This window comes from Podarcis gaigeae (assembly GCF_964106915.1).
Source record: "Podarcis gaigeae genome assembly, chromosome: 14".
Classification (NCBI taxonomy): domain Eukaryota; kingdom Metazoa; phylum Chordata; class Lepidosauria; order Squamata; family Lacertidae; genus Podarcis; species Podarcis gaigeae.
The window spans coordinates 17,781,191-17,805,062 of NC_139690.1; the positions used below are offsets into that span (position 1 = coordinate 17,781,191).

The 23,872-nt window shown below is 46.3% G+C and overlaps 1 long non-coding RNA gene across 2 annotated transcripts; it reads left to right on the top strand.

Annotated features, from left to right (window-relative positions):
* Positions 1–548: 548 nt before the first annotated feature.
* On the top strand, positions 549–21,042 carry LOC310831809. Of its 2 annotated transcripts, XR_014557977.1 has the most exons (6): positions 549–962; positions 3,657–3,736; positions 4,284–4,370; positions 10,923–11,023; positions 12,056–12,235; positions 19,911–21,042. It is a non-coding gene; the product is annotated as an uncharacterized lncRNA (long non-coding RNA). The 2 variants fall into 2 exon arrangements; XR_014557978.1 differs by lacking the exon at positions 549–962 and having other exon boundaries at positions 3,441–3,736.
* The last annotated feature ends 2,830 nt before the right edge of the window (positions 21,043–23,872 follow it).

Consider the following 23,872-nt stretch of genomic DNA (forward strand, 5'->3'; position numbering starts at 1 on the left):
TTTCTGGGGTTTCAGAGAAGAGTCTTCCTGGAGATGCCAGGGATTGAATCAGACATCTTCTGCATGAAAAGCAGGTGTTCCATCAGTGAGCTACACTAGGCTACAGCCCTTCCTTCCCTTTTAAGAACCATTCCTGTCCAAGAACTTACCATGAACCTTGTTCTCTTAGAATGGCAGTGGCGCCTACCTGAGGGGTGCCGGAACTGAGTTCTGATGAGTTCCAGCTAAAAAAAATCGTGGTTCTTCTCATGAGTCAGTTGGATGTCAGTTAAGCTTCTTAAATCCCAGTGACTTCAGGCAGAGCACCCTTTAGCATATGGGTAGGCAAACTAAGGCCCAGGGACTGGATCAGACCCAATTGCCTTCTAAATCCGGCCCGTGGATGGTTCAGGAATCAGCGTGTTTTTACATGAGTAGAATGTGTCCTTTTATTTAAAATGCATCTCTGGGTTATTTGCGGGGCACAGAAATTTCTTCATTCCACATCCCCTCCAAAATATAGTCCGGTCCCCCACAAGGTCTGAGGGACAGTGGACTGGCCCCCTGCTGAAAAAGTCTGTTGACCCCAGTTTAGCTGAAATAGATTATTATGAACTGATTTACCCCATCAATTTCCAAACGTCTAGCTAAATTTAAGCATGTTGACTTTATGTATTCCAGATTATTGCTGTTTATCTATTAACTATGAGTACGGTCTCAGCTTCCACTCTTTTGACATCTTCTGCACATGGCTATTTGACATCTTTTAGAACAATAATATTAAAATTCCAGTACCATAGCAACTGGAAATGCTGGTCATGAATTATTCCATTATGATGAACAAAAGATCGTCGGGATCACTTCCAGAGCTATCTTTCTCCGCTGTTAACCTGTTTTATGGTTCTGTAGCACCAAGAGCAAAGACTCTTCCCCGCTTGTCATTTAGGAGATGAACTTGGCAGACTCTCTGCAACAGCCGTGAGGTAATGGATAATGTGCCACTCTGTGGGATTTTATTCTGTATGGTTGGGTAAAAGTGAATGCTTTTTCGGCAGATGATGTAATCAAATCAGGATATCTCTCTTATGAACATCAGTCAATAGTGCCAGAAGAGCTTAGCTAATGTAGGTCTATAGGGACATCTCTTGTCCCAGAGGAGGTAAGAATACTCTTGCTCAATTTGATATCTCCAGAAATTTATCCTCTGTACGATCGAAGAGCTACATTTTTCATACAAACCAGACCTGGAATGCCCACATGGAGGCAAGGGCGTAGCCAGGATTTATGTTAGGGGGCGGGCAGGACACCCACCTGTCATCATCCTGTGTCTGGCTCTGTCTAGCAGATTCGGAATGAAATGTCTCAACAACAGTTGATTTAAATTGATTTAAATTTCTTTAAATCAGCTGCAGGCGTAACACCAGATGCCTCCAAGTTCTGACGGTGGAGCATCACCTCTCAGGAGGGGTCAGGTCCTGATGAGGGGGTTGCCACGGTGACAAGGACCTGCCCTCCTGTGTGACATCTCTTGCTTCTCCCTTAAAAGCCAGAGACTTGCAGGAGGCCATTGTGGGTTAGTAGTGAGGCGAGTTGAGTAGTAGAGATGATAAGGAGAGGTGTTCTTTGATGGTTATTTTGATTTTGATTTGATTTACAGTGGTACCTCGGGTTAAGAACTTAATTCGTTCTGGAGGTCCATTCTTAACCTGAAACTGTTCTTAATTTGAGGTACCACTTAGCTAATGGGGCTCCCGCTGCCGCTGTGCGATTTTTGTTCTCATCCTGAAGCAAAGTTCTTAACCCGAGGTACTATTTCTGGATTAGCAGAGTCTGTAACCTGAAGCGTCTGTAACCCGAGGTACCACTGTATTACTTTTATTTGATTTTATTAATTTTTATTTTATTATTTTACTTTTTTATTTTAACACTTTTATTTTACTTTTTGATTTTACTTTTTCTTCTCTATTTGCATATTTTTTTATTTTACATTTTGTGGACATTTGTGCACATTTTTGTATATATTTTGTATATATTTATTTTGTGCATAGAGGAGTAGTTAAGTGTAGGGTTAGGCTTAGGCTTAGGGCTGGGGCTGGGTTTGGGGTCAGAGGTAGGCTTGGGTGGGCATTTTAGATAGCTAGTTTAGAGAGGAGGCTGGGAATTTTTCGTGAACAAAATGTGCAGACTGTAAGTAGCATTCCTTTGCTTTCTCCTGGTCTCCTGGGGGCAGGGTGTGAGTCTTGGGGTCCCCTGCACAGCCTTAGCTCTCTTGAAATCAACCTGGCCAGTCTTCTCCAGAGAGCTCAGCTCCTCCACACTCTTTCGCTGCCTTCCCCTTTTCTATCCCCTCTCATCATTTACATTTACTAGGACATTCCTAGCTCACTTTTCTCCCAGGAGCTCAAGGTGGCCTTTATGATTCTCCCTGCCACCAACTGTTATCTTCACAGCAGCCCTGCAAAGTAGGCTAGGCTGGCCCAAGGTCCACCAGGGAGTTTCATGGCTGAGTAGGGATTCGAACCCTGCTCTCCCAGGTCCTCCTAGTCCAGCGCCCCAACCATTACACCGCTGCCTGGATCCATTTTGCATCTCTCCAGCTGCCCTACGACTTCGGCCTTCTCCCCCTTCCTGGGGGTCTCTCTGGCTTCAAGGAAGACTCCACCACCTTCTTCATGTTCTGCTCCTCTTCTGGGACACCTTGATGCTTGGAGGACCCTCCTAGGGGTCTCCCTCTGTTAAATGTTCAGGAAATGTCAGAAGCCCAAGGCAGCATAAGTTCCTCAATTACATTTATTCAACATTTGTCAGTGACAACAGCTCACTCATAGGAAAACAAGAACCTAACTGACTGGACAACACAATAATAATGCCGGAACATGAACTGACCATTGACAGTTGATAGTTGCAAGTGCATGTGCTTACTTGCCATTAGAATGCTTGTCTACCAACGCTTATGCGATTGGTTAGAACGTGCCTTGTAACATAAAATGTGTTAAACCCAATACATAACACCCTCCCTCTCCTGGAAGGGTAAGGTAAAGGGACCCCTAAACCATTAAGTCCAGTTGTGACCGACTCTGGGGTTGCGGCGCTCATCTCCCTTTATTGGCCAAGGGAGCTGGTGTACAGCTTCCGGGTCATGTGGCCAGCATGACTAAGCCACTTCTGGCGAACCAGAGCAACGCACGGAAACGCCGTTTACCTTCCCGCTGGAGTGGTACCTATTTATCTACTTGCACTTTGCTGTGCTTTCAAACTGCTAGATTGGCAGGAACAGGGACCGAGCAACGGGAGCTCACCCCATCGTGGGAATTCGAACCGCCGACCTTCTGATCAGCAAGCCCAAGGCTCTGTGGTATAACCCACAGCACCACCCGCATCCCTTTCTCCTGGAAGGGTAGGTCTGTCCTAAGAAGACGAGGCAGAGCAGCCCTTTAACAGCTGGCAATGCTTCTCTTTTCTTTGGGCTGGAGCTCTTGAACCCATAGCACTTGGGGCCTCCTTTCTCTCTCTGCCAGCCCTCAGGGCTGCCTTTTTCCTCTTTCAGCTCTCTTTCAGGTTACTGAACTGCAGAGAGATGGAAGGAATTGGGCCAACCGCCCCTCCTCAAACACAAACACCCCCCAAGAATTGGGGCTGCCAGCTTCTGAGTCGGTCTCTCTGCTCGTCTCTTCTAGGTTCAGGTGCTTAAGATTCCTGATCGGCCGCAGCAACAGAGTGCCCCCCCCGCAAGGCCCGGAGCAGCCGGTGGCATCAGGTGAGCAAGTGGCCCCTTTTTGGGGGGACAGGAGGGCAGGAATGGGCTAGGGGAGCAGCTAGTCAAAAGATGCACAGAGCCAGAAGACTGGATCCGACCCAAGGTCCATCTGGGCCAGCGTCTGGAAACCCAACCACCCTGTTTTGTGGGGTCCGATGGAGGAAGCAGGGGGCTGGGCTGCGGGGCAAGGTGGGGGGTAGTTGTCAGCAGGAGGGGCACCTTCCCTGGGGAGCCATGTTTTGGGGGCAGGAGGCCAGGATTGGCTCCCAAGGCCTGGATTGTCCCTCCCCTGTAGTAGGACTTGGAATCCAGGAGAAAACTCTTGGAATAGCATTGCCAGGGGCTCGGGGATGAACACATCGCACAGCTCGTACTCTCCCCTGCCTGCTCATTCAGCCAGAAGTGGGGGCAACAGCATGTGGGTGGAGGGCACATCAAATGTCAACCCCCCTCAGGATGTCACCTGGGGCGGGCTGCCCCCACTTCACCCCCTTTCTGATGCCTCTGGCTAAGCTAGAAAAAAGACCAGTCTTCTGCCCCCTTCCAGGAGCCTGGATTCCGCATAGGAATACATACCTACAAGTGTGAGATGGAAGCCAAAATCTGGGTCAGGCCAGAAGGGATCTCTTCTATCGTAAGTACAGTAATTGCGAGCCAAAGGAATTTCTGTTGTCAGAAGCTGAGCTGTGATCAGCATCTAGGAAAGCCAGTAAACTCCCTGATGGGATGAGAGAAACAAAGTTGGGCAGAAAGGATGCAAGGATTATTTGGTTTTACAAGTTCGTTCACACAACTAACATTCTTGCAAATATTAAAATTAAAACAAGATTCTGCCGAATCTTAGGACTTCCCTCCTCCCCTCCGTGGGTTCTTTAAATACCTCTGTCAACTGCATATTATAAATTCACCCAAATTTCAGTCTTCCATAATATCCAAAGTCTTTGTCACATTGCAAGAGTTATTTAAAGCATGCCAAAGAGTTCAAACGTTTACAGTGTTCTTTTAGATATAGTCTATATTTATCCCATTCTCTATTGAAGCTTTGATCCTGTTGATTTCTAATTTTCCCGGTCAATCTTGCCTTCTCTGCATAGTCCAATAGTTTCATCTGCCAATCCGCTTTTGTAGGTATTGTAATGGTTATATGGGGTTGCTCGTGCGTAAGTTGCCGCCACTCCTGGCTAGGTGGCCTGGTTAAACCTTTCCTGGCTGGACAGCCCTTCACTTCGTGGCTGTTCAGTCACTGGCAGAATCCGTCTGTGGGTGTTTCTTGAACCTCTTCCAGCAAAGAAGCTCTTTGACGCCAAGTCGCCGCCTACTTTCCCTGTGCGGAAGTCTTCTGCGCAGGGTGGGTTTGGGCAGCGGGGGACCTGTGCTCTCCTCGCTGGTCTCCTGCGAAGAGTCCTGGAGCCTCCTCTCTGCTTCCCCCATCGGCCCCCCTCTATCCCTGGTGTAGCGTTGATTATCTTCCCCAGCCAGAGACCTGCCTCTCTCCTTGCTTGGCCCCCTCCAGCATCGCTGTGGAGCCTCGCCTCCTCCTCCTCTAGTTGCGATGGCAGTTCCCTGACAGGTATCTTCTCATCTTTCCAACCCTGGGCAGGCATCATCCTTGCAGCATTAGTAGCGTACATGAACAGTCTTTTCAATTCCTTTGGTTACAATTCCTAACAAAAAGATTTCTGGTTTTTCCAAAAAAAACCCCATTATTTTAAACGTTTGTTTTTTTAAAGTTCATTATATGTCATTTCCCAGAATTCCTTTATCATTTTACAATTCTACCACATATGATAGAAGGTCATCCATCAATTTATGATCTTTATTTTTTAAAAAATTGTGGAGGTTTGTCTGCAATTTAATGTGAATTTCCCCTAAAAGACATATTCCAAATGTGCACCAACAACAAGTTGGTGAGTCCTGAATGCTTGGTCTGACTTCACACCCAACCAGGGGTGCCATCTCCTTGGGGCCAAGCCCTTTTGGGGGCCCCCTATATTTTGGAGGTAGGGGCTGCCCCTCCCCCAAGTCCAAGAAATCAACATTTGATGATCCCCTTCTATCGGTCCACAATACTGCATCACGGCGTGGTACGCTGGTTTGACATCAACTGATAGGAAATGCCTACAGAGGGTGGTGAATACAGCCCAAGATATTATGGGCTGTCTCATGAATCTGCTGGATGAAATAGCGGAAGAAGGTTGCCTCAGGAGAGTGAGGAAAATTCTCAGGGATGATTCACACCCTGGCCGGCACTTTCTTGATCTCCTGCCCTCAGGCAGAAGGTATAGAAGCATGATTAGTCGCACCAACAGGGTAAAGAACAGCTTCTATCCGTGGGCTGTTAGGAGGCTGAAGGAAAAGATAACAACAGGGCAACTGGCTTTCGGGTTTGGTGGGTGTGCGTCAGTAAACGAAGGGAATTGAGACTAAGAGAGCTGGGGGGGGGGTGTTCGTGTAATCTCACTGTATACAAGTTGTACAAGTGACAATAAAGTATTTCAATTTCAATGAAAGAAGCATGAAGCGAAGTGGCCAGCTCCTTCTCCTGCTGTGGAGGAGGAGGAGAGTTGAAGCAGACTTCCGCCAGTGGAAGAGGAAGCCGCCAGTTATCGAAGCCACGAGGCCGCCATGTTCAACTCCGCCCCCAGCTCCTCCCAATGCCCTGACATCACGGGCACGACATTGGCCTCCCCGATTGCCCTTGCAAGCTGGCACCTCTACATCCTACACAGTTTTGAGCAATTAGGCATTCAGAGTTTGCGCATGATGCCTAAGGAAGACAGGCTTCTCTATACAGTGGTACCTCGGGTTAAGAATTTAATTCGTTCCGGAGGTCTGTTCTTAATCTGAAATTGTTCTTAACCTGAAGCACCACTTTAGCTAATGGGGTCTCCTGCTACTGCTGCGCCACCACTGCACGATTTCTGTTCTTATCCTGAAGCAAAGTTCTTTACCCGAGGTAATATTTCTGGGTTAGCGGAGTCTGTAACCTGAAGCATATGTAACCCGAGGCACCACTGTACAAGTGCAGCGTGGGTGCCACAATTGATGGATTGCATTGATATCCCAATCTTTTCCCAGCATACCATACCTTCCAACATTTTGTGAGAGAGAGAAAATGGGGCACCCCTCCCCCACCCATCTCCATCGCTTGCCCCCTCCCTGCTACTGACCCCTTCGTTGCTCATCCACTCGCCCCTTCCATTTTTCTTCTCTCTCACCTTTGCTGTTTCGGCTTCCTGCTCAGAGGCCTAGAGCGGCCTCGGGAAGGTTGCGCTAGTCCCTGCCATGCCCAGAGTTGCCACTTGGCCTAGAGCGGCCTCTGGGAAAATGGAGCATCCCACATTGGGTGGGTTCTGTAAATACGGGTTGTCACTATTATTATTATTAGTAGTAGTAGTAGTAGTAGTATACTGCCCAATACCCAGGAGTCTCAGGGCGGTTCACAGAATAAAAGCAAGATATAAAACCACAAAATACATAACAATAATAAAAGCGGCAACCCAATAACCCCTCCTCCAAAAAACCCCACATTTTAAAAGGGCATAGAATGTCAGTCAAATGAACTAAAGGCCTGGTTAAAAAGGAACGTTTTTGCCCGGTGCCTAAAGGTGTCTAATGAAGGCACCAGGCGAACTTTCCTGGGGAGAGCATTCCACACATGGGGAGCCACTGCAGAGAAGGCCCTGTTCTCGTGTTGCCTCCCTCCGGACCTCACATGGAGGAAGAGGCACACGAAGAAGGGCCTCAGAAGATGATCTCTGGGTATAGTCCTGAGCCGTTTAAGGTTTTATAGGTCAAAACCAGCACTTTGAACGGGGCCTGGAAACTAATTGGTAGCCAGTGCAGTCAGACCAGGATCGGTGTGAAATGCTCAAACCATCTTGCTCTGGTGAGCAACCTGGCTGCTGAATTCTGCATTCAATTGGGACACTTGAGGGGTTTGGCATACCTGGTTTTTCTTTTCCTTATTTAATTCCCACAATAACCCACTGAGGTAGGGTAGGCTGAGAAATAGTAACTGTGGCCCAAGGTCACCCAGTGAGCTTCATGGCTGATTGGTGATTTGAACCCATGTCTCCTAGCTCCTGGTCTGACAATCTAATTACTACAGCACACTGGCATACTGTGTAGAGTGAGAAGGGTGAAGTATCTTGCTTTACAAAAGGCAGGTGAAATGGATGCCCCGCAGTCTGAAATGTGAACTGAGTTGTGAATTTTGGGGGAATAATTTTGGCACACCCCTGTAGCAGGTGCACCTCAGGTTCCCGCACCCTTCCCATCTCAGTAACACAAAACAGCATCAAGTTCTGTGGTGCAGCTCTGCCATTTGAGGATTTTTGATCCTCAACTGGATTGATGGGTTTTATCAGGTAATGGACACAGTCAGGGCTGAGGTTTTCTATTACCTCACAAAATTGAAGAAACTGATGTGTTGTTCCAATATATCAGAAAAGCAACGTGCCTTCTCTTGCTTCCTTGCAAAAATGACAGACGAGGAGGGTGGAAAATAGTTTAGTTTTTCAAAAGTGCCATGTGGTTTTTTTTTGCTGAACCAAGAGGAAAGATTCCCCAGCAAACTGAAACTCTTTAAATAGTATTTGCACAGAAAGCACACACAGATGGATAGTTTCATATAAAGCGCCTTTATTATCTGGGGACTATTGCCCTAGTAACAGCCATCTCATTCTCATTCTATATTTACCTTCTAATGACTATTCTGTTACTACTCAATTCCTACATTTCGTAATGCTTCCATGCTTTCTTTATCTCCATGCTTTATCGGTGTGTACTTACATGCATTTGGGACGCAGGTGGCGCTGTGGGTTAAACCACAGAGCCTAGGACTTGCCGATCAGAAGGTTGGTGGTTCGAATCCCCGCAACGGGGTGAGCTCCCGTTGCTCAGTCCCTGCTCCTGCCAACCTAGCACGTCAAAATGCAAGTAGATAAATAGGTACCGCTCTGGCGGAAAGGTAAACGGCATTTCCGTGCGCTGCTCTGGTTTGCCAGAAGCGGCTTAGTCATGCTGGCCACAAGACCCAGCCAATAAAGTGAGATGAGCACCGCAACCCCAGAGTCGGTCACGACTGGACCTAATGGCCAGGGCTCCCTTTACCTTACTTACATGCATTAACACAGCGGGACCAGTTCAGATGTGACAACCATGTTGTAAAACACCAGGAGCCTTGTGTTTGTATGCTCTGTCCCTTCCTAGGCAGCTTGGGTACTTCTGTGGTGGTTTGTTTAAACCATTATTTCCCATTGCACCAGAACCAGGAAACTCTGGTTTAACCGCTCTGCTTACAAACAAGGCTTTAGGTATATACATTGCAAAGGGAAGTCCCTAACATTTCTTTAAAAGAAATGGATGAACGAATCTTCTGCTGGAGGTCACTGAATATTCATCGACAAAGCACACGCCATTTTGCAGCCCGAGTCAAAGGACCAGATGGCAACCCTCTCCCACGAACAAAGGCCAAGTGGACTAGCAGTTGAATCTTCCTTGAACCACAGTGTCAAGATAGTGTCTCTCCTTGCACTTGAGGCTGAGATGGGGCAGGGCAGCCCATGCAGTACACACAGTTCTGACCTCCAGCACAGAAGGAAAGCCAGGGGATTGAGAAGGGCTGGTGGGTAGGCTGTCAGTGTTTCCCTCCAGCATCCACCACTTGAGGCAGTTGTCTCACTTTGCCTAATGGTAGGGCTTGCCCTGATCATCACCTTGGGCTTTGTGGTAGCAAGTGAGTGGTCAGCCATAACCATCAATTTTATTATTCTGGGCTTTTTTCTGATTAAAAAAACACCAAGAGAGGCACAGGAGTCTCAGGAACTGGCCAGTGGTTCTTTTGTCAGCTTCACTGATTCAAAAAATAGAAAACACACAAACACACAAGCCCCTTCTTCACTATACATTTAAAGCAGTATCATATCACTTTAAAAAGTAATGGCTTCCCACAAAGAACCCTGGAGTCTGTTAAAGGTGTAAAGGTAAAGGTAAAGGGACCCCTGAACATTAAGTTCAGTCATGACAGACTCTGGGGTTGCAGCGCTCATCTCACTTTATTGGCCGAGGGAGCCGGTGTTCAGCTTCCAGGTCATGTGGCCAGCATGACAAAGCCGCTTCTGGCGAACCAGAGCAGCGTACGAAAACGTCGTTTACCTTTCCGCCAGAGTGGTACCTATTTATCTACTTGCACTTTGACATGCTTTCGAACTGCTAGGTTGGCAGGATGTTAAGGGTGTGGAGAGCTACAATTCCCAGAGTTCCCTAGGAAGGGAGAATTAATGTTCAGCCACTCGGGGAACTGTTGCTCAGGGAGGGGCTACAGGTTTCCTAACAACTCTGAGAACCCTTAACAAACTACACATCCCAGGATTCTTTGGGGGAAGCAATTAGCTTTTACTAGAACGCAAAGAAGCGTTTACGGTACCCATGTGGAGAAATGTATTTGGCGGGTGCATAAAAACCTCCCTCTTTGACTCCACTCACTTTCGCCTCTGGCCATGCCCACCTTTATTTATTTGATTTGTTTGTTTAATAAAATTTATACACTGCTTGTTTATTTTTTTTAACCCTCAGTGTCTCTGGCCTTGCATACCGCTGGCGCTCGGCCCTCAGTACGTCCTCCAAGAGGAAATCCGACCTTCAAGCTGAAAAAGGTTCCCCATAACTGGTGATTTTCTGTTGGTATTAAACACCTTCCCTCTTTCTGTATGTTTTTAACCTTCCTGTCTAAGCTTCGGGGAATGAAAACAAGGTTTCTTTTTGTTGTTGCTACTGCTGCTGCTAGCAAAACTGTTCTTTTTTAAGAAGGAGGGGGGAAACGGGGAGATTCTAATAATGGAACCAGTTGGAAGAGGAAGATTATAATAGCCCATCCAATCAAGGAAGTGACAATAGCCAATCAGGAGAGCTGAGAAACAAGAGTGTCATGATTATGCAAATCCCTTTGTGGTGATTGCTCTACAGCTCTCCTTAACCAATCGACATTCACAAGTCCAAATCAGAGAATTAAAGAAAGGAGAAATGTGGAACAGAAGCTTACAGTAGCAGTTCTAAAACTGAGTTTTGAGCCCTCAACCCTAAGCTAATGAGTTGATGCAGGTCTGATGAGATCAAACAGTGTATTTTCTTATCCGGTTTTTAAAGTAGTTTGCTTTAAATAAACATTTTATGATTTATGCAGATAATCCAAATTCCACCTCAAGGAAAGGGTGCTTCTGTGGAGAAATTATGCGTTGTATTGCAGGAGATCTCAGGGCCAGCTTCAATCCCCAGCATCACCAGGTAAGACTCAGAAAGATCCTGGTCTGAGAGCCTGCCTGGAGAGCTGCTGCCAGTCAGTGCAGACTCTACTGAGTTAGTTGGACGAATTGTCTGACTCTGTGTAAGACAGATTCCTGCATTCCTAACCTGAATGCACTTTGCAAATTGAGAAATACAAGTGATATCTCTTGTTTTCCATCAATCCTTCTGCAAGTTTTGTTGTTGTTTAGTCATTTAGTCGTGTCCGACTCTTTGTGACCCCATGGACCAGAGCACGCCAGGCACTCCTTTCTTCCACTGCCTCCCGCAGTTTGGGCAAACTCATGCTGGTAGCTTCGAGAACACTGTCCAACCATCTTGTCCTCTGTTGTCCTCTTCTCCTTGTGCCCTCAATCTTTCCCAACATCAGGGTCTTTTCCAGGGAGTCTTCTCTTCTCATGAGGTGGCCAAAGTATTGGAGTCTCAGCTTCACGATCTGTCCTTCCAGTGAGCACTCAGGGCTGATTTCCTTAAGAATGGAGAGGTTTGATCTTCTTGCAGTCCATGGGACTCTCAAGAGTCTCCTCCAGCATCATAATTCAAAAGCATCAATTCTTCAGTGATCAGCCTTCTTTATGGTCCAGCTCTCACTTCCATACATCACTACTGGAAAAACCATAGCTTTAACTATACAACCTTTGTTGGCAAGGTGATGTCTCTGCTTTTTAAGATGCTGTCTAGGTTTGTCAGTGCTTTTCTCCCAAGAAGCAGGCATTTTAATTTCGTGGCTGCTGTCACCATCTGCGGTGATGGAGCCCAAGAAAGTAAAATCTCTCACTGCCTCCATTTCTTCCCCTTCTATTTGCCAGGAGGTGATGGGGCCAGTGGTCTGCAAGTTTTACTATTTCATAATTTAGAACAGATTGCTAGATAAATCATTGGACCCCCCCAAGGATCATTCACTGGTAACTGTATACTTGCTTGGCTCCCAAGATTCCAGCAGGTAACAGCCATTTATTTTCAGGTGTCATAAGGAGTAGCATCTTAGGTTTTTTGTTTTATCGGAATCTGCAGTTCTCAAGGACCTGAATTCTGCATTTTTCTGCTGCTCCCATGGAATTGAGGCTAACTACCCAGAGTCCTGGATGATACATTTCCATAATGATCTTAGTTATGTACGCTGTCGCCAGATCTGGCCAGATGTCCCCAGTGCAAAGCATACTTCCCCATGGAGCCATTGCCGTTCTCCTGAAGGTCAGCCCACAACTAAAAACTCTGAAATTTAACTCTGAGTCAACACTGTTTAATTAGAGCAACTTATTTCGGAGCAGCCATTTAATCATTTCTCAAGTCGCTAGCACGACCCAGAATCGCCCATGTGTTTTCCAAGGTGTAATTATTCAACATGACTGAGTAGTCTTTTCTGGTGGCTGAGAATGAGAAGCAAGGCAGCAACATCCCCGTACCAGAAGTTCACACACTTTATTTTGATTCTAGATGAAGGGAAGTTGCAGCCTTTGCAGATATCCACTCACCCACAGAATGGGGAATGGAGGCCTGGAATGATGAATGGAAACATGCAAAAATGGGAAGCTGCCTTATAACAAGACAGACCATTGGTCCATCTAGCTCAGCATGGATTACACGGATTGGCAGAAGCTCTCAGGGGTGTTCAGACAGTGTCCTCTTCCAGCCCTACTTGGAGATGCCTGAAAAAGCAATGCAGTGATACCCTGGTTCTCAAACTTAATCTGTTCCAGAGGTCCGTGCTAAAACCAAGGTGCACTTTCCCATAGAAAGTATTGCAAAATGGATTAATCCATTCCAGACAACCCCTAAACATGAATTTTGCTATCTAATGAGACCATTGGTTCATAAAATGAAAGCAATAATCAATGTACAGTACTATAAAATAAAGAAGACAGTATTGTAGATGATGAAAAATAAAATTCTTATTATTTTCTTACCTGCACTGATGACAGTCATTGTTTGGATGGGGGGCTTTTATCCATTTCCGCAGTCACACAATCAATCAGTAGCTGAACTAGGTTCCACACAGTCACAAAAACAAATTAACCAAAAAAGCCTCAAAAACAAAAATGCAAAATAATAGCTAAAACAAAAGCACCAAACTTAATCCATTCCGGAAGTCCGTTTGACTTTTGAAATGTTCGAAAACCAAGGCGCAGCTTCTGATTGGTGCAGGTGCCCTGGAAACAATAGCCGACAGCCACATCAGATGTTCGACTTCCAAAAAACGTTTGAAAACTGGAACACTTACTTTCGGCATTTGGGAACCAAGGTGTTTGAGTACCAAGACTTTTGAGAACCAAGGTGCCACTGTACAGAATACATAAGAATTTTAAGCACATGTGAAGTTCCAATACAGCCCAGAGAAGCTTGGATCCAGACCAAGCTAGATGCCCCTGGTTCCCATTGAAATCAATGGGACTAAGTCATGGATAACTTGCCCCAGTGAATTCAACTAGACCTAAATGCTGCCAAGTTAATCTGGATGCAAGCCAGAATGAACTGATGGTTCCTGGAGGTCTGGGACAGGACACCTGTGGCCCTGCAGATGTTGTCGGACTCCCCAGTCACCTGTCCAAGGGTCAGGGATGATGGGAGTTACTGCCCAACATCACCCAGAGGTTCCCCTTCCTTGCTGCAGATGAATGAAATGGAGATTCCAGAGCCAGCGAAGCAAGGCAGAGCTGGATCAGAGTCAAAACTGTTCAAGCAAAGCACCTTGCCAGCTAATGATAATCCTTGGCTGGCCTGAAACCAATCTGTTATATCTTATTGCAGTGCATTTGATATATTTCGGGGTAGACTCATTTCTCCTGCTTATCCAACACCTAGAGCTGTCAGTGACTGGCATACCCGGGACTGTGCCTGTTGTGCCAGGCAGCGCCACCAGCCAGGTTTGCAGCCTACAGGTAGCATGCAGAGAACAGAGGATGCTAAGCTAAGCCTCTCCTAGCACATTCCTTCCCTGCTGCTGCACAACAGCCCTGCAGTGCTGCCTGCTGGGCCTTGCTACCCAGTAGCAGCCACCACCACCCTCTCACTCAACTCTCACAGCCCAGATGGAAAAGGACTGGGCTGCACTGAAGCAATTACTTAAAATTTAAAAAAGCTCTAGGCCAGGCATAGGCAAACTTGGCCCTCCAGATGTTTTGGGACTACAGTTCCCATCATCCCTGACCACTGGTCCTGTTCACTAGGGATCATGGGAGTTGTAGTCCCAAAACAGCTGGAGGGCCAAGTTTGCCTACACCTGCTCTATGCTAATGCAACCTCCGCTCCTTGGCCCAACCTGCTCACAACTTGCTGAGGGAATCGGGGCTGTCTTCCAGCTGCCTTATCCCATCCAAGAGATCAAAGCAGCTTGCGGACCCCAACCAACTTCAATAATAATAATAATAATAATAATAATAATAATAATAATAATAATAATAATAAATTTATACCCCGCCCATCTGGTTGGGTTTCCCCAGCCACTCTGGGCGGCTTCCAACACAATATTAAAATACAGTAATGCACCAAACATTAAAAGCTTCCCTAAACAGAGCTGCCTTCAGATGTCTTCTAAAAGTCTGGTAGTTGTTGTTCTCTTTGACATCTGGTGGGAGGGCATTCCACAGGGAGGGCACCACTATCAAGAAGGCCCTCTGCCTGGTTCACTGTAACTTGGCTTCTCACGGTGAGGTTACCACCAGAAGGCCCTCGGCGCTGGACCTCAGTGTCCGGGTAGAATGATGGGGGTGAAGCTCCTTCAGATATACTAAAGTCCAGGAACTCTGAGACCAATGCCCCTTGAGTTTCCCAGAGAACTCCCTCCCAGTTTGCTCAGTGTGTAAAGGCAGCCCATCCTCCCCGAGACTCTCCCAGAAGAACATGCTGGTTTATTACGACTCTGCTCTTAAACATTTCGTAGAATGGATTCCAAGCGTCAAGACAAGTGGGGACAATCAGCTTCCTGGTGGCGTGGGAAATCTGGCCCAGATCTGGTGCAAAGGACAAAGCTGTAAGGCTAGCTCCACTTTTAAAGGCTCTTTTCCCTCTCCGTGGAGGGAGTGGCCTCTGGCCTTTTCTGACCAATGAGAGCCATAGTCAATTTACAATGGATGCCATTTCTCCCAGGCAGGCATCCTAAGTACCTTTGTTCATTTGAATAGAACTGGTGGGAGATAAATGGCTTAGGTAAATGGCGGGGGCAGGAGACCATGCCAGGTGCACATGGCTGGGAAACAAGGTCACATACCACCACTCCCACTTCAGAATCCTGGAAACAAAGTCAAATCAGGTTCCTGTAAGCAGAGGGTAGTTCCACATACCATATTTTTCGCTCTATAAGACGCACCAGACCATAAGACGCACCTAGTTTTCGTAGCAGGAAAACAAGAAAAAAAAAATTCTGAACCCCAGAAGCCAGAACAGCAAGAGGGCAGCGGTATGAAGGCTCCCCCTGCCCTCAAGATGCTTCGTGCGGCTAAGGCAGAAGCCAGGACAGCAAGAGGGATCGCTGCGCAGTGATCCCTCTAGCTGTCCTGGCTTATGGGATAGTCGCGCGGAGCCTCTCCCAGGCAGCGGGATGAAGGCTCCCCCAAGAGCTGTGCTCCCTTTAAAGAGGGAGCTCCATGCGGCTCTTTAAAGGGAGAGCTGAGCAGAGCCTCCCACCTGCATTCGCTCCATAAGACACACACACATTTCCCCTTACTTTTTAGGAGGGGGAAGTGCGTCTTATAGAGCGAAAAATACGGTAAGTGAGGTCAAGCAAAGCCATCCTCAGGATCCAAAAGGCAAGAGAGCAAGGCAGGTAGCACCCTGGACAGCTCCGAGGTGGGCCTAGCTAACAAAACAACAAAACAAGGCCAGTTTGATTAAGGCTCCAGCAAGCGACCAAACCAAGCCTTGGCTATAAGTAGGACTGCAGCTCCTGATGACTGAAACTTCTACTCCTATCAAGGGACCCAGCCTATTTTAGTACCATTGACTCCAGTGGTGAGGAGGAGGCTGTGGTTCTGCTATTTCTTCTGAAGTCCACAGTAAACAATGCAACCACCGGCACCATGTGGTGTTAGAACTCCTGAAGAAGCAGGGGCATTGAAGACTAGTTCTGAAGGTCCAATTTGCCTCCTGGTCTGAAGCCCTGGAGAGCTTCTGCCAGTCACTGTAGGTGGACCATGGCAGCTGTGTAAGGCAGCTTCCTATGGTCCTAAACACTCTATGAAGACAGGCTGTAGCTCAGTGGTGAAGCATCTGTTTTGCATGCAAGAGGTCCCTGGTTTGGTCCCCAGCGTCTCCAGGAAGGGCTAGGCAAGAGTCCCCATCTGAAACCCTAGAGAGCTGTTGTCAATCAGTGTAGACAACACTGAGCTAGGAGGACCAGTGGTCTGACTTGGTATAAGACACTCTGCTATACAGGTTGGTCAAAGATGTCCTCTGTTTGCATGGCCTCTTCTCCTGAGGATAGGAGGAGGAGGCGTTTGGATTTGATATCCCGCTTTATCACCACCCAAAGGAGTCTCAAAGTGGCTAACATTCTCCTTTCTCTTCCTCCCCCACAACAAACGCTCTGTGAGGTGAGTGGGGCTGAGAGACTTCAGAGAAGTGTGACTGGCCCAAGGTCACCCAGCAGCTGCATGTGGAGGAGCAGGGAAGCGAACCCGGTTCACCAGATTACGAGTCCATCGCTCTTAACCACTACACCACACTGGCTCTGCTCATGACTGACTTGGCATCACTCAAATTGCAGAACAACCTATAAAATATTCCAATGAGAATTCAAGAGGTGATCCCTCCTGCAGACCTGCAAATCCCTTGTCAAGAACCTATAATTAAAAAAAAAATCCATTTCCCCCATAAGCAACAGCAATCTTCTCATTTCCTTGATGCAGGTCCCATTAAAAACCCTGCCAATGTGTTGTTAACGTGCTGTTAAGCCAATCCGTTGCAATACAGGCTTACAGCTTTGTCTTGGATGTCCCTGGGAGGAGGAAACATGACCGAGGGATGAATTAATATTTCTGTTTAATTAAGCGGACTTCGAAGGATGTGCACCATTTTTAAAAGTTTATTGGATGTCACATTTTAATGAACTGAAAGGCCACATTGTACAGTAACTTTGTAAAAGAAAGGCATCATTACATCTGACAGTTACCAAATGCCCCAGTTAAATTAAAACAGATGTACCCTAAAAACCTGAGAAGGATGGAGACATCCTTCTTGCCTTACTCTTTTAAGTAAACCGGATGATTTCCATATGGTGGCACTGACCCAGCAAGAATTTGGTGTGAACCACATCCCATGGCAAGCCATGGGACCAAAGTTATTTACAATTCTAATTTCTTGAATTAGTTGCGATGGAACATTTATTGTGACCAGCTGAGTCAAGTGCAACCCTTAAAACACACTAAGAGAAGTAGGATCGGTTCTAAACAGTCTGTTGACTTTATTAATTTTCACAGTACCCTTTCGTTGTGTATATAACCATTTTATTTATAAGGCATAAATACAAAAAGAAATAACGGTCATCATTATTATTTTAAGTAATACCATCTAGTACATTTTTTTTTCTCAGTCACACTAAGGATTATAATGTACCTATAGCTGCATTATTATTAGTAGTAATAGTAGTAGTAGTAGTAGTTATCTCCATATAAAAGTCTATAATGTAGAATACAGTTTATAGCATTTTTGTTAAAATAACTGTTACACAAGATTGAACACAGTATAGTTTGCCAGCTACTGCTGCCAGATTATTTCTACTATACAAAAAATAATAAGGATCCACCTTCCCTGAATTTCAACGCTCGCAGTGAGCTTGAATCACACTACAACTCTTTAAATATCACCACCCTGATCCAGCAAAGGACATCTGCACAAGTGTGCAGATGCCTGCATATTTAGTCAACATGAGTGCAACCCCCCTCACCTGTATCATGATGTTCATATATTCCCTTCTGAAGTGATTGGAGGAATTTGAAAGGGGAGGGGTATCCCCATCTGGGGCCATAATTTGTTATGCTAATTGCCCACAGGTGTAGCTGGATCAGAAGCAGTAACCTTTTTTAGGGAATTGGGGAGGGGGAATCAAAATATTGCTTGACAGACCTGGAGAAATGCCCTTGAAGTCGATGCATATATGTCCTGGAAGCTTGTTAATAGGGCATAGAGACAAGATGGGAAGCTGGCCACTGATGGGACATTGATGAACATGGCTTCTACAATGGACTAGATGAAGCAGCTGGATGAATGCCACTGCAATATTCTGATATTTAAAACACCGTCCATGCAACCCCTTTTGCCACAAGCCAACTGCAACGTGGGGCAAGAAAACCTCCCTGATCAACCCCTATGTTCGGGGCTGGGTCCAAGATGCGGTGCACCGACATTCAAGGGGAGGCCTATGTCTTGTGCTACAGTGATTATGCACAATGATTGCAATTGTGGTTGCAGCCACTGGTCACTTCCAGACAATCTGTTGATTGAGCCTTCATCCCGATTTGTTTGCAGAACCTTAGCAGGGAGGTTATATGGGGGTGTTATAGGGTTGTTCTTGTTTTTTTATTTCAATCATGTATTTTGTGGTTTTATATTGTGGTTTTATCCCGTGAGCCACCCTGAGACCTGCGGGTATAGAGTGGCATACAAATTTTAATAATAATAATAATAATAATAATAATAATAATAATAATAATAATAATAATATGCCAGTGGCTTCTTCATCACTCTTTCCCATTTATTTGTGGAGAGGATAAGGCAAACAATCGTTACCCCACACTTCCGAGCACATTTTGCCATTGTGGACCTTCCTGCAAAATGGTGTGTGTGTGTGTGTGTTGTAAATGGAAATGGGTTTGTTGAGGAAGAACACCAAATTCACTTCAACCGCTGAACCTGAATTGGTCTGGAAGTGGCCAGTGTTTTTGGCAAAACTTCTTGCTGAGTCGGTTACAATGCACACAACTTGCAAGGCCATCTCATGGAGGACGAGCTGTGCTACACTCCCTGCCCACAACCCATGTGTGAGCCAGGGGATCTATGACAGTGCCCCATTCCCCCGCCTCCTTTTTAGTGCGTGTATGTCAGAAATTGTGCAAGCAGCACCCTCCACAAGACCAGCCGTCCCCATGGAACACCCTGTTTATGTATCATCTGAGCAGCAGAGCGGATACAGGCAACAATCCACACCCACTATACAAAGGTCTGCAAATTTGCAGGAACCTGGCAGCATTTTAACTTAAATTACAGAATAGCATCTTCTGAAGTATATATTGCATGAATATCAATGTTTCCCATTTGTGCTTAAAACCTGGGTCCTTAATATAAGCACCCAGCAGCTGACTATTTGGAGAACTAAAATAAAAATAAAAATACCTTGGCAGAATTTGCAGTTTTCGACTACTTAACGCTGGAATAAAGCAATTAATTTCAATGGGAGCAAACTTCCAGGGTCTCTCCAAGCCAATTGGCCTAGTCCTTGCTGGTGTCTTTTCATCTGTGGTAGCTACTGCCACGTAACATCTCTGGCCATGTATGAAATCCACAGGAAAGTAAGTGGCCAGAATTTGTATACCAGTGATCAGGTCAGGAGACTGTCTGTTCCACTGGCAATCGACCCTATTCAAGGCCACTGTTTGCCTCTGTTCTGTGCCATTCTGGCAAGGGCCAATTTAAATGGCACAGCCACTCTGTGGGTCTTGCTGGAAATGTGCCATGCGGCATGTTACATTACAAACCTAAATACACCAACAGCCACTAGGGAGGCACCGTCCTGGCATAGAGGTGTTGCACGAGTCTGGGCTGATGCCAAAGCATTTCAACACGGCAGGTGCCCTGGGCATCATGCCCATGAAGATGCACTTTGGAACAACCTCCACATGACACCCAGCTAACATTTACAATGAATTTTCCAAAACAGCAAAACGCCAAAATGAAATAGAACTAGAACACGTGACATGAGATATCCTGGAATCAAGGACAACTCCCCCCGCCCAAAAAAGCATGCTTGAGACAACAACCTTCTACAGTCAGCGCTGCACATAACTTATTGCGAAGTGAAGAATTCAGTTCACTTAAGAAGTGTTGCAAAGTGAGATGCTAAAAGAGGCAAATAAAAACAACGAAAACCTGATGGATTCTCAACACGGGGGGGGGGGGGAGGGAGTCAGTTTGGCATTTTGCTGATCTGCTCTTTTTGTTCCTTATCCAGCAGGTCTTCTTCTGCATGCTGCCAGTTAAGAGAGAGGCGTCAGACCTTTCGGCAAGATGACGTACAAGCAGCAGAAGAGGCAGTGCATGAAGGATGGCCATGTGTCCCACTTTATAGAGGGTGATCCTCTAACTCAGGGATGTCCAACAGGTCGATCACAATCTACTAGTAGATCCCCGCGAGGTTTTGGTAGATCGTGGTCGATTGCTGAGTCCCTTTCCGCCCCTGCCCCCTCGCCCTGCCCTCCATTGTTGCACGATCTGAAGAATGGAAGACGGAGTTTCCTCAATGAGATTGTTTGTTTCCCCAGCAATCTGTTGGTGAGTGGCTGTTCCTCTTTGTCACCCCCCCAAAGGGACCTTCCTCCAGTTCAACAACTTTGACCTGAACTCCTAAAAAGGGGGGCTTTTCTCCTCCCTAAAGAAAGCTCAACAACTTTGACCTGAATCCCCCCAAAACAGGGCTTTCCTTCCCCAGAAAGGTCAACAACTTTGACCTGAATCCCCCCAAAACAGGGCTTTCCTTCCCCAGAAAGGTCAACAACTTTGAACTGTATCCCCCACTGCCAGTTTTTAATTCTGTGAGTAGATTGCAGTCTCTTGGGAGTGGGCCACCCCTGCTCTCGCTGAAGGAGTCCTCTATACAAAAGGTTACCGGGGCAAGGTCTGCATTTCAAGATGGAAGAACCATGAAAAAGGGAAGGAGGGTGCTTGAAGTTGCCCACCAAGAGTTAACATCTGGACAGCAGACTGAGCAAGCAGATGGGTCTCCTGATCACAGTCTCCCTCATTATGCTGAGATGCATGGTATTTCTACTTAAATTATAGCAATTCTCTCCAAACTGGCATCTCTGCGTATAAATTACCAGGTGAGGGTAATGCAGATCAGTGTCCTCTTTTGCGCTTCGTATGGCGATGCGTTCTCTATTTTAATTTTGGCAATGTATAGGTGGCCTTTCTAAGCCATGTGTCAGAGCCAGGTCAGGACTGTGTGTGGCTGCACCCAGATTCAGTACCTTACACCTTTTGGCAAGGAAAGTGTGGAGTACTTGGCTCCTAGTACTTATCCCAGTTTTAATCAATCCAGGATTTTTTACTGCCTGCCAATTGCAGGAGCCTCTGCTGAACATTCCTATTCTCTCCTACACTTGAAGAAGCTTCAGAGGCCTAAGCACCTAAAGATGGGGGAGAAATCTGATTTGGCTTGCATTTGCAGGTGAATACACACCATCTGTGCTTACTGAAACTATATGCAAACCAAAAACGCAGCTATCCTTCAAAATTCCCACTCCTCTGAATTTTGCAGTGAAGTTCTCCTACCAAATGATCTAAGCCAAAATGCATCTACCAGGGGGAAGTGGGGGATCAATCTCAGTGAAAGTAATATGCACAAATGCATTGCGTTAGTGGGAACTGCTTGCAAAAAAGGAGGAAATGACACACAATTGCATCAAAAATGTGTGCATTGAGGATGGGGACGGACACTGAACTATTGTTGAATTTTTGCAAATAAACTGATGCAGCAATGTGGGGAAGTGAATTTAAAGGTAAAGGGACCCCTGACCATTAGGCTCAGTCGTGACCGACTCTGGGGTTACGGCGCTCATCTTGCTTTATTGGCCGAGGGAGCCGGCGTTTGTCCGCAGACAGCTTCCAGGTCATGTGGCCAGCATGATTAAGCTGCTTCTGGCGAACCAGAGCAGCACACGGAAACGCCGTTTACCTTCCCGCCGGAGCGGTACCTATTTATCTACTTGCACTTTGACGTGCTTTCGAACTGCTAGGTTGGCAGGAGCAGGGACCAAGAAACGGGAGCTCAATCCTTCGCGGGGATTTGAACCGCCGACCTTCTGATCGGCAAGTCCTAAGCTCTGTGGTTTAACCCACAGCGCCACCTGCGTCCCTGAAGTGAATTTAGGATGGGAAAAATGAGAAAGCGAGAGAAATTGAAATTGACAGGATTTGACCATCCCTACAAACACCATACCCTGATTCTGTGGTTTCCCCAATGCACAGCCTCTTGTCACAATGTCTGAAGCAACCTTTAGGTTTTACTCATTCCATATCCTGGAAAGGGAGACCTGAAGAAGTGCATGAAAAGACACTGACCAGCACTAAAAGAAACAAGCAGAGCAAACATCATATGCTGAAATTTGCACACTCGGATCCAGACACTGGTTGGTTCACAGTCGTCATAGAGGAGTCATTGCTTCAAAAGGAGACATTTTGTTTCCGGGCTGATCTGAGCACTGTCAAAACATTACAGCGCATGGGTGCATGATATGCAGCTGTAGTTGGGGCTAAATAGCACCCACTATTTCAAAATATGAGGAACACTTACCACAGACAGCTGAAAGCAATATCCACCCCTAAAAACAATGGTCCCATCTGCACTGTTCACTGCACTGCACTTCAATCATGGCTTCCCAACCCCAAAGAATCCTGGGAACTGTTGAGAGTAGTTAGGAGACCACTGTTCTTCTCCCAGATCTACAATTCCCAGAATGGTTTAACAGCTCATGCTCTTTCCCAGGGAACTCTGGGAAACGTAGCTTTCTGAGAGGAATAGGAATCCACAGTAGAACCACAAAAAACAATGAACCTAAGTTAGGCCACATTCACACCATACATTTGAAGTACTGTGATACCACTTTAAAACCGTCATGGTTTTTCCCATAGAATTCTGGGAGCTGTAGTTCATTAAGGATGCTGAGAGTTGTTAGTAGAACCCTGTTCTCCACAGGGTGGTTAAATAACCAATTCCTTTCCACAGAGAATTGTAGAGGCGAATGGGGATCCCATAAGACCTCTCAGCATCTTTCTACAATACTTCTCCCAAAACACTTGGGAGTTGTAGCCAGTGCTATTTCTACTCAAGAGTATATTCGCCGAAGTTAATGAACATGACTAATGCAGGACTATTAATTTCAGTGGGTCTACTCTGAGCAGGACCTAGTTGGAGACAACTCTTGGTTTGCACGTTTAAGCATGCACTGAAAATACTGTATTAGTTCTAGATCTGAAAAACATAATGCAGGATTTGCACTGCCCGCCCGATGCAGCGCTTTGTTATGAAATGAAAAGTATTAAAACGACAACCCAATCACCACAAAACACAAATGACCCATCCTGTTTGTTTACATTCTAAAAAGGCACAAAATGTTTGTTGCGAAAGTAACATTCTGACAAACCTCCTCACAAGTTCAATAGAGAAGAGTGACAGGGGATCCAGCCAATAGCCAGCTCCCACTGCCTATGCACTGAACCGGCTAGATCCCGCCACCCATAGGTACATTGGGCATATGTGCCACATCAATGCACATGCACAGAGCTTTTCCACACAATGGAGGATCCTGATGGGTCCAAGACTAGCCTTCATGTGTTGGAGCTCCATGTGCAAACATCTGACACATGCACATGGCCTTTCTCATGTGTACCGATTGCACAAGTGATAGGACTGCACAGACAACATGCATGTCACCAGGAATTATGTTGCCTGTGCATGGATCCTTTCCTCTCCACACCAAGAAACCAACAGCAACTGTGCAAACTTCTCTAAAGTTACAACCATTCTGGTTATAAGCATTCCAACCATCGCAGAAGAAGAATGGACACCTCCTGAATTTGTTGGATTTCGCCATGACTGGAACGGAACAAAAGAGCAACATTTGT